Source organism: Danio rerio, chromosome 9, assembly GCF_052040795.2.
Source record: "Danio rerio strain M-AB ecotype USA chromosome 9, GRCz13ab, whole genome shotgun sequence".
NCBI classification, from domain to species: domain Eukaryota; kingdom Metazoa; phylum Chordata; class Actinopteri; order Cypriniformes; family Danionidae; genus Danio; species Danio rerio.
The window spans coordinates 23,631,435-23,646,987 of NC_141029.1; the positions used below are offsets into that span (position 1 = coordinate 23,631,435).

The 15,553-nt window shown below is 36.3% G+C and overlaps 1 long non-coding RNA gene across 2 annotated transcripts in view; it reads left to right on the plus strand.

The window, feature by feature from the left end:
- Positions 1 to 7,698: 7,698 nt before the first annotated feature.
- The window catches only part of LOC147842346 (uncharacterized), a 55,347-nt gene continuing 47,492 nt past the window's right edge, over positions 7,699 to 15,553 (plus strand). Inside the window, exons 1-2 of one of the 2 annotated variants that reach the window (XR_015499374.1) lie at positions 7,699 to 7,839; positions 12,430 to 12,499. This is a non-coding gene — a long non-coding RNA (uncharacterized LOC147842346). Of the gene's footprint in view, positions 7,840 to 12,427; positions 12,500 to 15,553 lie in introns of those variants that run through there. The other variant, XR_015499375.1, reaches the window with a different exon arrangement.

Sequence of the window (15,553 nt, forward strand, 5' to 3'; positions counted from 1 at the left end):
CATTACACCACCGCCACCAGCCTGAACCAGCCTTGCAGGATGGATCCATGCTTTTATGTTGTTGTTGCCAAATTCTGACCCGACCATCTGAATGTCACAGCAGAAATCGAGATCTTCTAGATCTTCCAGTCTTCTAATGTCCAATTTTGGTGAGCCTGTGCCAAACGTAGCCTCAGTTTCCTGTTCTTAGCTTACAGGAGTAGCACCCGCTGTGGTCTTCTGCTACTGTAGCCCATACACCTCAAGGTTGGACGTGTTGTGCATTCAGAAATGATCTTCTGCATACCTCGGTTGTAGCGAGTGTTTACTGTTTAAGTTGCTGTTTCCTGTCTATCAGCTGAAACCAGTCTGGCCATTCTCCTCTGGCATCAACAAGTCATTTGCGCCCACAGAACTTGTGGATCACTGGATATTTTCTCTTTGTTGGACCATTCTCTGTAAACCCTATGATTATGCATGAAAATTCTAGTAGATCAGAAGTTTCTTCCCCATTCTGATGCTCAGTTTGAACTGTAGCAGATCGTCTTGACCATGTCTACATGCCTAAATGCATTCAGTTGCTGCCATGTCATTGGCTGGTTAGAAATTTGCGTTAACGAGCAGTTGGATAGGTTTACCTAATAAAGTGGCCAGTGTGTGTGTGTGTGTGTGTCAACCCCAAATCAGGATACATTTATTGGAGAAACAAAAAGAAAAAAGATATCAAAAGTGAGTTTGTGCTTAAAACTAGAAACAAGTATAGTTATCAGAAAACAAATAAGTGTAGTGTCATTTTCATGTCAAATCTGCAAATAAGTGAACAAATGACAAATATCAGTATTACTATCACTATCAGAGTCCATATTTTTGTCAAAATTTTACCTGGGCCCAAAATATTTTATACGTGCATCCCTGCTAAATACTGTGTTTTTCATAAGTTTGTCTTCAGATTATTTTAATGTGTTTAATAGATGATCAACAAATCTGCATTTATTTGCTCCTAAATACAGTAAATTGTAATAATTTGAGTTATTTTTAGAACTTTAAATAATTTCTTCTGCTTTGTAAAAGTTATTTATTTCTGTGAGGGCATCATTTCTCCACTCTTCACTATCCCATGCGCTTTCATAAATCATTATAATATGATTTTATGCTCCAGAACATTTCTTATTATTCTCAATGCTAAAAACAAAGAATTTTATACATATTTTAAACCTTTATACATATTATCCAGGATTCTTTAATAAACAGAAGTTCCAAATAAGATACCTTATTTAAAACAAAAACCTTTGTAGCATTATAAAACTCACATTAATTATTTTTTCTGTCAATTTAAACATCCATCTTCAATAAAAGCATATTTCTACCAACATAAAACATAGAAAGTTTCATAAAGTTTATTTGCAAGGGGCAAAGACCAATATGTTTTTATTTCCCCAGATGAAGTCATGCTTTCTTTCTTCAGCATCTCTTTTCTTGCTCCCTGAAGTTTAACAGTTGCATGCACAACTTTGGCAGAGCTCACTATGAGATAACCTTGAGCACATTGTTGATGAACATACTTCACTATAAACATCAATATGGCTCAGCACCAGAGACTGGACACACAAAAACCAAAGCACACAGTAATAAACCCAACAGCCAAATCAATCAGTTAGCACATTACCATAATTAACAGCATACAAGCTATATGACTCTTCAGGTCTCGCTTCTCTGACCTCGCCATTATAAAACATCTGAAATAAAGCTGGACCATAGTCTGAATGCCAGCATGTAGTGATCGTGTCATGTCCGCACAAGTTTTCGAAGTCCCCCGGCTCGTGCGCGAGCTGAAAAGAGTAGATCAATTTCTAATAAACTTCTTCAATAGGCCAATTTTGCCTTTCACTGGCCGCTTTGAAAGGCTCCAGTTAGCATTTAGAGAAAGAGATGGAGAGCGAAGGATGATTACAGAGAGTACAGTATACGCCACTGAAGGTCATCACTCAAGGATAATGAGCGCTGTATTGAAACTACACCTGTTCCTGCCATCTCTTTTTCCAACCCGGAGAGTTCACCAAATCATATTGATCTCAAAACAACACTACTGATTGACGCTTGCATTTCAGGGGTGCGAAAGAGACTCACGTCCTTTCAGAGCGAAGAAAAAAAAGGAGAACATTTCTAAATTTGTATTGATAAAACGGTGGGGCTGTTCAGGTACATCTGATCACAATAAAATCCGTTATTTTCTTATTGGCGGAACACACATTTAATTTCTGAGGACAACTGACTGCTATGTTACTAGTAACAACACAACTACACAAAAGTTATAATCTATTTTCTTAACATATCGTTTCAGCAGACAAAATGAATAGTTCTTCAGCTGATAACCATAACAGATTCAAGAACTGACTTGTTTCAGATTGTTCAAAACAGATTGTTTCCTGTGAGTTTTGGATTTAGAGGTAGAGTTGGGGTAGGGAGATGAGATAAAACAGTCTGTATAGTCAGTTAGTAAACAAATCATTACATCTACACTGTAAAACCCAACAGTCAACTTTAATAAATGTAGTTAACTTAAAATTGACTGAAAGTTAATTCTAGTCATTTCATAAGAGTTTTGAACTCATTGTTGAAGGTAAAGAGTTAATTAAATACCTCATTACTTCAACTTAAATGGAGTAAGTTCACAGTACTCCTATAGATTAATTTTTTTAAACTCAAATGGTTTGTTGCAATTAACTTCCTCAAATGGTTTGAGTTGTATTAACTTATTAGGTTTTACAGTACAGTAGGTTTGAGTTCTCTTCATTTATTGGGTTTTACTGTGCTCCAAATTGATTTATTTACTCAAATAGATTAAGTTCACAATACTCATTAGGATATGTTTTTGAACTTAAATGGTTTGTTGCAATCAGTCTCCTCAAACGGTTTGAGTTACCTTAACATTTTGTCTTTTACTGTATGGGATATAGTGGTGCACGGTATTGGATTGTGTGTGTGTGTGTGTGTGTGTGTATGTATATATGTATATATATATATATATATATATATATATATATATATATACACACACACACACACACACACACACACACACACACACACACACACACACACACACACACATACAGTTGAAATCAGAATTATTAGCCCCCCTTAAAATTTTGTTTTCTTTTTTAAATATTTCCCAAATGATGTTTAACAGAGCAAAGAAATTTCACAGTTTGTCTGATAATGTTTTTTCTTCTGGAGAAAGTCTTATTTGTTTTATTTTGGCTCGAATAAAAGTAGTTTAACATTTTTTAAACACAATTTTAAGGACAAAATTATTAATCCCTTTAAGCAATTTTTTTCTATAGTCTACAGAACAAACCATCGTTATACAATAACTTGCCTAATACCCTAACCTGCATAGTTACCCTAATTAACCTAATTAAGCCTTTAAATGTCACTTTTAAGCTGTATAGAAGTGTCTTGAAAAATATCTAGTAAAACATTATTTACTGTCATCATGGAAAAGATCAAATAAATCAGTTATTAGAAATGAGTTATTAAAACTATTAAGCTTAGAAATGTGTTGAAAAAAAACCTTCTTTCTGTAAAACAGAAATTGGGGAAAAAATAAACAGAGAGCTTATAATACAAGGGGGCTAATAATTCTGACTTCAACTGTATATCGCAATAGTCAACCCATATATACATATTTATATATATTGCTATGTGAATATAATTTCAGTAGATGATTTAAATAGCTCTATTTGGGAATATTACATTCATTTAGATCGACTGGGGGGATCAAGACTTTTTCAACGCAGTGTCTGCATAAAATATGATCAATTACAAGCATATATAAATACGACAAAGCAAAAGTAAAAGATAAAAAATAATCATGCAGAAATGCCCAAACTACCAAGTTGGCCTTTGGCAACCTTTTATTTAGCCCGCCATTCAATCTGAGAGGGAGAATGATGGGGATGGTTTAGAGGTTGTAAATTCATAATTTAATTGAACCTTTTATTTGTTTGTTGTATTGTTAAGCTACAAAAAGATAAGTGAAATTAAATGTTTCAATTCATATCAGATTTAATTTAAAATGTACATACTGATAGACGGATAGACGGATAGAGGCAGATTCTGCAGACTCTGCTTGTGTGTTCAGCATTGAATGTCACTGTGTTATAAACTTTTCTGATTGTATTGCAACCGTGTAAAAGTTCTATTGCATTATTTAATATGTTAATAAGTTATGTTTTCTATTTATTTTGAAATATTATGAAATGAATTAGAAAATTACCCATGGCAACTTTAATGTAAAATAATTTGGCATATTTTTCTTTGGCCCACGGCTATTAATTATATTTGGTTTTTGGCCCTTCATATGAAAAAGTTTAGGCATCCTTGCCTTTCTAGGAAGTCTAACAGTATTTAAATATAGATATTGAACAATCAAATGTTAAATAACATGGTCATCATTGTATAAATAATTTTATCCAGTACTATTTAAAAATATTCAGATCCTTCGATGTGACTACTGCAGATACTCTCATTGCGATATTGATGAATTGAACTATATATTGTTCAGCCGGTCACACTTTACAATAAGGTTCATTAGTTAATGTTAATTAATGCATTTACTAACATGAACAAACAATGAACAATACATCTACTGCTGTATTTGTTCATGTTAGTTAACATTACTTAATGAAAATACACTAGTTCTTTGTTAGTTCATGTTAACTCATGGAGCATTAACTAATGTTAACAAGCATGGACTTGAATGTTAATGCATGCATTAGTAAATGTTAAATTTTGATTAATAAATGCTGCACATGTGTTGTTCATGATTAGTTCATGTTAGTAAATGCATTAACTAATCAACCTTATTGTAAAGTGTTACCGTTCAGCCCAACTCTGGACTGACCTCATAAAATAGCTGTGTTTGTGTGTACAAAACATCCACTGAATTAAAATGCTGTAAAAATGCATCAGATTAATATTTTTTCACATACTTTTTGCATGTTAATCAACCTCAGTCCTGATCAAAACTACTAAATTGTTTAGAAAAATGACAGGATTTGAACTCTTTAATTGCCAAGTTCATAAATGGTGACACTGATTTAGTAAAAACATACACAAAATAACGTATTTTCAATATAAAAATTAATTGTGGACTGGATTTTTTTTATCACACTCTTGGACACGTGAACAATTAGTAACAACATTAGCTTTGATGCATTGTTAGATTAAAAAAAAAAATTCTCCCTAATTAACTGTTGGTGGCTGTTTTTGCCCCATTGACTTCCGTTGTAACCACATTTGATGGTGCATAAACACAGTCTTTGTTTTTGTTTATTCCATGTAGTTCTGAGAGCTGAGATGCATATTTTGATTTTCTCAGACACGTCAAAGTAAGTGTGCAAAGGTCACTTTTACTCTCTTACTCACACTTTAATTTGCTGTTATACTCCCTATAAAATCCAGAAAAACAAGTTTTTTTTGTTTTTGTTTGCACAGGCCTATCTAAAGAGTTAATGGTGCCAACTGATGATCAACAGTAGAAATGACAAATTTGCCCTCTTGCCAACAGGGAAAACCACCAACAATGATGTTAAAATGAAAGCCAATGGAGCATAAGCAGCCACCAACAGTATGGTTCAATGTAAAAATGAAATTATTGTGGCCTACATGCACTTTATATATATGCATGTACTTTAAAAGTGATCATACTTAAGTTTACTTTTATTAAAAACTTCCTGGTAACAAATAAATAAAGCTTATTGATATGAAGATTTAAAACGAGTTGTTGTAGCTCCATTGTGATTTTTGAATATTTAATCAAATGACTCTTAATATTTTTAGATACAAACTATTGTCATGTGGAATGATATTTGAGTGTTTTCTGAAAAAAAAAAAGCTAAATATAATATTTATGCTTAGGAAATGTTAATAAAATGAGTGGCATGACCTATATAATTACCCACTGATTGTAATGTATAAATATATTAATTATTAATTAATTAAACAAATGGAAAAATCCAGAACCTGATATAAAACACACACAAACCTGCTTGATAAGGAGACAGTCAATGCTTGACACTTTTGGTCAACTAATGCAGAGAAACATCTTATTTCCTCCTCGCATATTTGCTGATTTATTTTATGTAATCTGAGGTGAACGGCCATAATGGGATTAGAGGCGGTGCTGCTGAACCCAGAACAGCCCTGCTACCCGCTCACTCAAGAGAAACACACAGTTATCACACAACAGCAGATTGTTTTGAACTACTTAGGAAAAAAAAAAACGCAGCATCTGAAGACACAGGCTCTCTTGCCAGCGTGAGCTGGTGTTAAGTGCATGGTTGTTCCCGTTGTTTTATTTAGCATCTGCAGAATTCCCAGCATAGTTAAGGTGCTTTGGAAAAGGATTAACTGTTGCTGGCACCGATGAGCAAGCCTTGCAGATTTTCCCCTAGCAAGAAAGTACAAAGAAGAGGAGGAAAATGGAGAGGGAAAAGAGGGAGAAAAGGCAAAGAGAAAACCACAATAACAAGTTGTATAAACACGACCTGAGAGTGAGACACGGGTAAAAGTATATCTAAACAACAATTATCCCTGAAGGAGGAAAGGAGGAGGCTTTCACTTGCCTGCTTACAGTGTCCTGTTACATCAGATGCTTCCTTTCCATTGCTAGCTCACTCGCTCCAGCCTTCTTCTACTGGGTTTTTCGCTTATCGTTTACTCCTGCTTTCTGGCCTCATGTGTCCAGCTGTTTCCTAATGGGATAATTACAGAAATGTCAAGTGTCTTTGGTAATGTCTTTCAGCATTTAGATGCCAGTTTAGTCTCATGCACAACATGTTTCAATGTGGTCATTGGCAAACAAACATTTCTTTTATCAAACCATTTCATAACTGAAACAAGAGGCAATTCAATCATATCTTTATGTTAAAACAGCTATCATACGGTTATTTATCAATGTGTGGCTCTTTTTTGGATTCCCGGAAGCCATATAGAAATTATTAATGTAACACAGGAAATACGTTGAGGCCGTTGTTATAGTTTACATCCCTCAAAATGGGCTATAAATCACCTTGCATTTGGTCAAGACCTTTTTAAGACCATTATGAATGGAATTTAGGACCAATATCAAGATGTTGGACTTGTGTAGTCAAAATAATTTTGTTTGGATTTAAGAATCACAAAATCAAGACAAAAAAAACAACAACAAAAAACATTAGAACAGAAAGAATAAGTCATTTTACATGGGCAGGACTGTAGAACACAATACTATTGTGAAGACCTTTTAAAGCCTACACAGAAACATGAGTCAAATAAAATACAATTGAATCTGAGTTGATTTTGCAATTAGATTTAAAAGAATTTTCTGAAGAGTTGTAGACAATTAAATATTCATATTATCTAAAACCTCTGACATTATTCCTGACATTATTGTGTCCATGACATTGTTTTTGAATCTCAGGATTGTGTTGAGCACTAATTCATACTGTGAAAGCAAAACATTGTGATATCTTGTTGCCCCATCATTCTCATCACAAAGCTGTTTTAAATAGTTTAAAGTGCAAATTTGAAATAAAGATTTGAAAGTAAGATGCCGCTGACATTGATACAGGCAAAATTAATACGAAAAATACATTTGAGTTTCCAGAAATGGATCTGGCAAATGATTTAGTCTGGGTACATTTGTAGTTGTGTTGACGGTGTTCCTCTGGTTAGGTTCCTTGTTTCTGGAGCAGAGAAACCTGATCCGGCCTGTTCGCAGAACTGCAAACAAAAGCACTTGACTGACGGCCAGATTTCTTGTGGTGGCGGCACTCGGGTTTCTACGCTCCCAGTATGACGCTTGAGAGACGGCAGGTAAGGCAATCTCAGGTGTGCTCGGGGGCGTGGACGGCCTTTTCTCCTTCTTCACCTTGATCACCCGCAGCGCAGCGGCAAACACGGCTCCGTTTCAACCACTTATCCTGCTCGGCTCAAATAATCATCTGATCAGCTTCCTTCTCGCTCTCGCTCTCTCGCTCCCTTCTCTGTTTCTCTCACTCATTTCCACTCTTTAGCCAAACAGTCTGTATTTCTTTCCTGCAGTTATTCTCAAGCAAAACGATTGAGGCCCTAAAATGTTAGTGGAGCAGGAGTTGCTTTTATAAAACACCAATGATCAGATCTGAACATAAATAGAACAGATTTAGTCAAATTGGGATTTATAATGGCATGTGTTATGTGTATTCTAACTAAAGAGTGATAGGTGATCACATGTACTAATATAATTACATATGCTAATGAGTAACATTTACTTAACTTCTTTTTAGTTATTTTATCATAGCAGGTAATTTATTCAAATAAAAAAACTAGCTTAAAAGGTTGTATGAAGTAGTGGCCAAAATAAATGCAGAGTTGTGATGCTTATTTACAGAATATTTGCTTTTAATGATATGCTAAATATGGCATGTTATACTGGGTAAAGGAAAAACTTGGTAAGGGGACTAAGAAAATTTTACAAAAAAGCAAATGTGAGTATTATATACAGTGCTCAGCATAACTGAGTACAACCCATTTTGAAAATGAATATTTGTATCTATTTCTCAGTGAATATAGGCAATGCATTTTGTTTTCATTATGTATTAAAATAATATTTTAGTCACCAAACATATTTAGAAATTAAAAGATAATACAATAATTAATAATTTTATAATTTCTAATTAAATTCAAGTAAAATATTGAGAAAATAAATAATTACAATAATTACAATTACAAAATCTCAACTATTCCCCAGGGATGGCTTGCGGCTGGAAGGGCATCCGCTTCGTAAAAACATAAGCTGGATAAGTTGGCGGTTCATTCTGCTATGGTGACCCCGGAATAGTAAAGGGACTAAGCCAAAAAGAAAATGAATGAATGAATGAAAATCTCAACAAAATTTTTCAATTGGTTTGCTTCTCTTGATTTTTAAATTTGTATTTAATATTTTTCTATGACATATACATTTGGCTGTACTAGTTTTTGGACCCTTATTGTAAGTTATTTTGTTAGATAAGCTCCAGATTTGACTTCAGTACTGACTAATCTAATGTATATGCACAAATGTAATATTGTAGAGCTTCCTATTAAACATCTGAATTTAAAACATCGATTTGTGGGGGGTGTATTCTCATATGTTGAGCACTGTATTACTGTTTACAAAGTGTTAAGCTTTGAATATATCTACATACATTAATGTTTCTCCAAGTAGATGTTATTAGATGTTTTGGTTCCACTTTATATTAGGTGATCTTATGCACTTGCGTCAAAAAATAAATACAGTAATGTTTTGTAATGCTCTTGAAGTGGCTATCCCTGATAGGTTTGTGGTATGGGTGGGTGCAGGTCGGTACAGACAGGGTGGGTGGGTGTACAGACAGGAAAGTGTGGGGAGCAAAGATAGGGGAAGGATCAGCAAAAAACCTTGAGCCAGGAATCAAACTTGGGTCGTCATAAGCACCTCTGCACTATGTGCCAACGCACTAACCACTAGGCTATTGGCGTCGATGGAATTTAGTTTTTAATAACCTTAGCTGTGTGTACCTCAAACCTATGCACGTTTATGACATTCATCAATAAGATGTAACTGTTTAAAGGACACCTATGATGAAAATCAACTTTTGTAAGCTTTGGACAGGACTGTGTGTCTTCTGTCAGACTGGAGTGACAATCTTTAAAGGACTATCACTATCAATTAATAGTTACTATTCCTACTTTAGATGCATTCAAAAAAATAAATACTCTATAAAAAATTGGATGAGATCTGTTTTCGGAAGTGGTCACCAGTGGACAAGCTTAAAATGTTTTAGACTCATTCACACATGAATGTAGCAGCATCCACCTGTAATTTTAATTGATGTAAATGCCTATTAAGACAGTTGTAAACAGGTCGCTGGTGCTATATTCTCCCTTATTATGCAGCTCTTTCGAATGTTAAATCCAAATATAGTAATCCAGTATGGATATAAGGAAAACGCAGCATGGCTTCCTGAGACTTTGAATAGAGAGTTGAAATTCCCGTCTGGGTAATAATTGTGTTTGTTCAAGTGTTCTTGGAAATGGCGCAGTATGCGTTCCTATCCCCAAACGCAAGTGTTGACAAACAAGCACATATGATAAAAGTGAAAATGAGGGTGCGCAAGGAGTGCTATTACGCATAATGTATAAATGTCATTTTTGTGATTAAATATGAAAGCTTTAAATCTATCCTTTCCGCTCGCTAGGTATACTGTATATTTTTGAGAGGGCCAACTCCCCGGCGTGCAGTATTTTAGAGTGCCCATTTAGCCGGGCCCCCTGCTCTCCTGACAGCTGATGGAAAAGGCAGTGTAACAATGAGCCCCCACCGTGCCTCTCTGCCTGCCCCCAAGCACCAGGGGAAGAGGAAGCAGCGGCAGCCGTGTGACACATTATTCTGTCCCCCCGGAACCTGCAGCCAGGCCAAGCCCCCCCTCCGGGTTCCCTTGGACCTCTAAGTGCCAAGCCAGGGACTGAGTGACATTTCCAGAGTCCTGACCTTTGTTTTTCCATTGACTGGGAAGACGTTTGAAGGAGGTACAGTGCACGCTGGTCGACTCTCGGCGAACGGCACACACTCGCAATTACACACACGGTTTTAGAGCAGCTTGCACAAAAGGAGAACCGAGAGCTGCTCTGTCACAGAGATTATGTCGGCGAGAGAAACGCACCATTTCTGCTTTTCCGTTGGTGACAAATGTGGCTTAAAAACATGGTAAACTTAACTAGACTAATGAAAAGTTGTACTTTGGCTAAACTTTAAGAGCAGAGCTTTATCTACTCGAGAATGACCACTGGAGACCAAATCACGGCACATTTTGCCTTTCTGAAAAGGCCCCTTAAATGCAGTCAGATTATTGTACCATTCAGCGCCACATAGAAATGTCTACCGCAAAATTAATTCAGGAGGCATGTTGGTTTGAAGTATGGGTTCTCGTCGGACTACATTTAAAAGCAAAACAGGAGAAAGGAAAGCCTCATGCGGAGAAAATGGCTTAAAATGGAGTGTACTGCAGTGTTGAAACGTTGAGGCTCGGGCTTTATTAATGATATAAGCTGCCGGCCAGTGCTTTGGTCAAATCAGACACCTGCTATGGCTGCCACACTCCAAGACCGGTGACATCACAGGGAGTAGGACAAGTCAGATCCGCTGTTAATCGCTCGCCTTAATTGAGTGCTCTGCTGAGTTCCAAATTGCTCAGTACAATCAAGACTCATTTAAGAGTCCCACCATGTGCTCTCAGGCCATGATGAGATATTGCCTTCATTGCCTGTTGTTTCTGAATATTAGCCTTCCTTTCAATACGCCCCCTACATATTCGCCTTTTTTACTCGTACCCTTCAGGTTGCTGTTTTTACAGGCTGCCGTTTTCTCTAATTTCCCTGAATTCCAGGTGGGGGACGAAGCTATTGTTTTCGAACATCCTGGTTCTACTCCCCATTTGTTTCTCACTAATTCCAAAAATGACTTGCTTGTGGTGGAAAAAAGTTGATCTTTTTTTTTGTCTTGAAATACATAATGTAGCATTGATTTCTATCTTAGTTTCTTTAAAAATGTCCAATAGTTCAAAATAGTCAGCGTAGCAAAAAGAAAAACACTTTAACAATTGTTCAAATCATTTGAACACAGGTCATTTTATAATGATCACTATTTAAGATGCAAGATGGCAGAAAATGTGATACCAAAGACAAAAAAGTCATATTTGAGTGGCCTGAAATAACAAACAGATGGCATGATTGAAGTGATGCTCAAGTATGGTGACCCATACATAAAATGTATGTATGCACGTGTGCACACATATAGAGTAGTGTCCACGTAGCAGTGAGCAGCCATTTATTTCCATCATCAAGAGTGCTGATCTTTTAGTCAACTCCTGATGGTACTGGGATCAAATCTGCAACATTTGGGTTACAATTCCAACCCTGCTTGATGCTAATAGTCCCTCACAAGTTCCTATTATTCACCTCCTTACTACTTTCACAACACTTAGGCTTTCTCTGAGTTGTTAGCAACACTATCTCCTGGCAATTTGTAAGTTTTTGATTCAGTGGCTAATTTGTATGAATTTGTACAATTTCACTTTTACAATTTAGTATGATTTGCTCATCCTCCACACTATAAAACATTTAAAGCCAGTACAACAACAAAAAAAATAATCCTTATTTCATTTAGCTTTTTCTTGTTTACTCAGCTTTTGAAAACATCAGCTGCACTGACCTAAAATTATTTGTCAGTAATACAAAAAACATTTAGTCGGGTTAACATAAGATAATTTGTTTTCTGGTGTGAACTATTCTGTAACTTTGTCTGCAGAACTGGAATATCTAAAGTTGAAAAAAAAACATAATTCTTATTTCCTTTAGTTTTTTTTTTGTGTACTCAGCATTTATTTTTTCACCTTTAATTTATAGGACAGTGAAGGATATAGACAGGAAAGAGTGGTGAAAGGAGAGAGCGGAAGGATCAGCATAGGACCTCAAGGTGGGAATCGAACTTGGGTTGCTGTGAACAGAGAGCCATGTGTAACGCACTAACCACTACACCAGGTGTGACCAACCCTGTTCCTGGAGATCGACCTCACTGCAGATTTCAGTTGCAATCCATATCAAATACACCTGCCTGTAATTATCAAGTGCTGTTCAGGTCCTAATTAATTGGTTCAGGTGTGTTTGATCAGGGTTAATAATAATTAATAATAATTAATTATTATTATTATTATTACTCTACTTTTGAGTGAACAAAATTTTTTTTGGAAATTGGTACTAAGAAATTATACATTATGCGAAGAAACAAACATTAAAAAAAAATAAAAATCAGGACGGCATGATTCACATGTGAAGCATTACGAAGCATTTTTCTTTGTTTGTCCTGCCATTTTCGATCCTTGTCATGTTTACTGGTATTGTTGTTTTATCTCCTGTCTTGTTTCTAATTCTGTGTCTAATAATGTTTTGTTAACATTTGTCACTGTTTTAGTTTTTTTTTTTCAATTGAACTATGTTTGTTTATTCTAATAATGTATTATTTCTTAGAACCAATTTCCAAAAGAGTTTTTTGCTCACTCAACTTCAGACATTTTAGGTCAGTGCAACTGATGTTTCCAAAAGTTTAGTACACATCGGCACCAATGGTGTAGTGCTTCATGGTTTCCGCTACATTCATTCTTCCATGGTGGGGCGCCATGACAAAATTCATCCCACCACGGCTACACAGCTTCTCATTCAAAACATCACATTTTTTTAATAGCGGGTAATAATCGCACCAAAACATATTAAAAGATAAGTTAATTATAACAGCGCAAACTTTTCTGTAACCGTAGTAGTGCTGTGCATTATTTGTTTTCCTTGTTAAGGTTACGTGCAGACAGACTGACTGGCTGGCTGACTGACAGGTGCGTGATGCATGACGCCAGTAAACACGACGTATAGCTGTTTCACTTTTCTTCAGGACGCATTAATATCGCTCTGTAGGTCTATTAGAGACATTCATAAATATTCCCAGCAAATCTAAAAAATGCTGAAGACATACTCGTTACATAAACGCACTAAATCGCACTTCAGCAGCGTTTATTTGAGAGCGCACAAGAAGATCTGCGCGGTCTTGAAGTGGCTTATATTTGGGGGTCGTGCAAGAAGTTTTGTGCATGAGCAGAGGAAATCGGCGCGCAAGCAAAGAGATCCGCATGCTGTAGGCTATTACATAAATGCGATCTCAACTTCTAATACTTCGCTCAAGACATTTGTCATTGAAATAACGCCACAGGTAGTTGGTAGATCTGTAAAAAAAAGGCCTGCCGCCACAGCTGGAAAAAATCCTAGAGGAAACACTGTGCTTATTACAACACATTGCTCTCCGGTGTTCTTAGCGACCCAAGTTCAATTCCCGCCTTAAGGTCATCTGCCGATCCCTCTCCACACTCCTCTCCCCACGCTTTTCTGTCTATAATCTCTACTGTCTTAACAATTAAAGGTGAAGAAAGTGAAAAAAGTTGAGTACACGATACATATGTTTTTTTCTTTTTGTTGTACTGGCTTAAATGTTTTACAGTTCAGTGACAGTTGGGGTTGGTTGCCACGCCTTTTTAAAATCCTACATTTTCATACAACTGAACTTGTACAAATTTGTACGAATTAGCCACTAAACAGGCAAAACATTAAATAGTTACGTTTCCTTGTGAGATCAGGCTAGTTGTTAGACATCTCTGAATCACCAAAACTAAAAGAGACATGAAAGAAAACTAAAAGAATCTTTTCACAGCGGATTTAAGCCAGCTTCGTGGCTGTTTAAAGGTCCCATGAAATTAAAGTAACGTTTTTTAGATGTTAGTATTAGTATTGTTGGTTTTTAAGATAGCACTATGAGCTAGTGTTCACCAAACCAGTGACAAAATTTGCGTTTAGAAGATATAAAACCGATATGAACATGTGAAGCTTGTAGTTTGTCAGTTCCACCTTAATGGATCAACAGTTTATTTTCAACCATTCTCACTGGCAAAACGATAAAACAAAACTCTATTGGCTGTTTTTGCAAAAGGGGTGGAGTTACTCCCACCCCCTCTTTGAACTTCGGGTGAGATTACGTCAAAATAACGAGCAAAAATGCATATTTTAAAGCACTTCTTTAAGAACCTTTAAGCTGCTTTGTTTAAAGTTTAACAGTAGTTAAAGTGTGTTTTAACTGCAGCATTACATAGACACCATGCCAGAAGTGCTGCTTTACCACATATTCAGTAGATATTTGACACTAATGCAGTAAAATATAGAAGCAAAGGAGTAGTAGTAGCATGTCATATACATATTTTATGAGCAGTAAGTATGGCATGTAGGCATACGTGCAAAAACCCTCTCGCAATGTAATCTGACACACTAGCCGTAAAGTTATCATGCTGACTGAAGTCTATTTCTCGTGCTGTGCCTCTGGCATCTAGGAAAATAGGCACCGCATGAGTTCACGCTCTGTTTTGAGGCACAAAAAACAGCTGTAAAGTTTTCACTGCATAGCTTTGTAAACAATATATATAGGCCACCAAACAGCATTTGAGGATATTTCAATACAGATATGTTAGTGCCCCCCAAAAATTTCTCTTTGGTCATCAATAGCATCTGCATGACTCATGAGATCTTATTTCTTATGCAAATTTATTGGAGGAATACAGAATGATGGCAGTAAGAGGGAGGGAGAGTAAAGGAAGAAGAGTCTTGTTTTGAAAGAGGACTCCTGTGTGTTTCGCGATGCCTGGCTATCACAGTGTCACCTAGTTAATCTTGTGTTCAACACAGCATGTCACAGATCACACGAAGCCTCAGACACACACACACACACACACAAATGCACTGCTCCCAGTGCAGTGAAACCGCTCGGGCAATCCACACCACTGCAGAGAGAATGTCTTACTCATGTAATTTATTAGTGTCTGACCACACAGTCGTCTAGTATTGTCATGCTCAGCCAAGAGCTGTTCAAAAGCCTCACCTGAGACAAACTCAAGGTGAACAGAACAGAGACAGAGCAGAGCACACCGCACTGTTCCACATT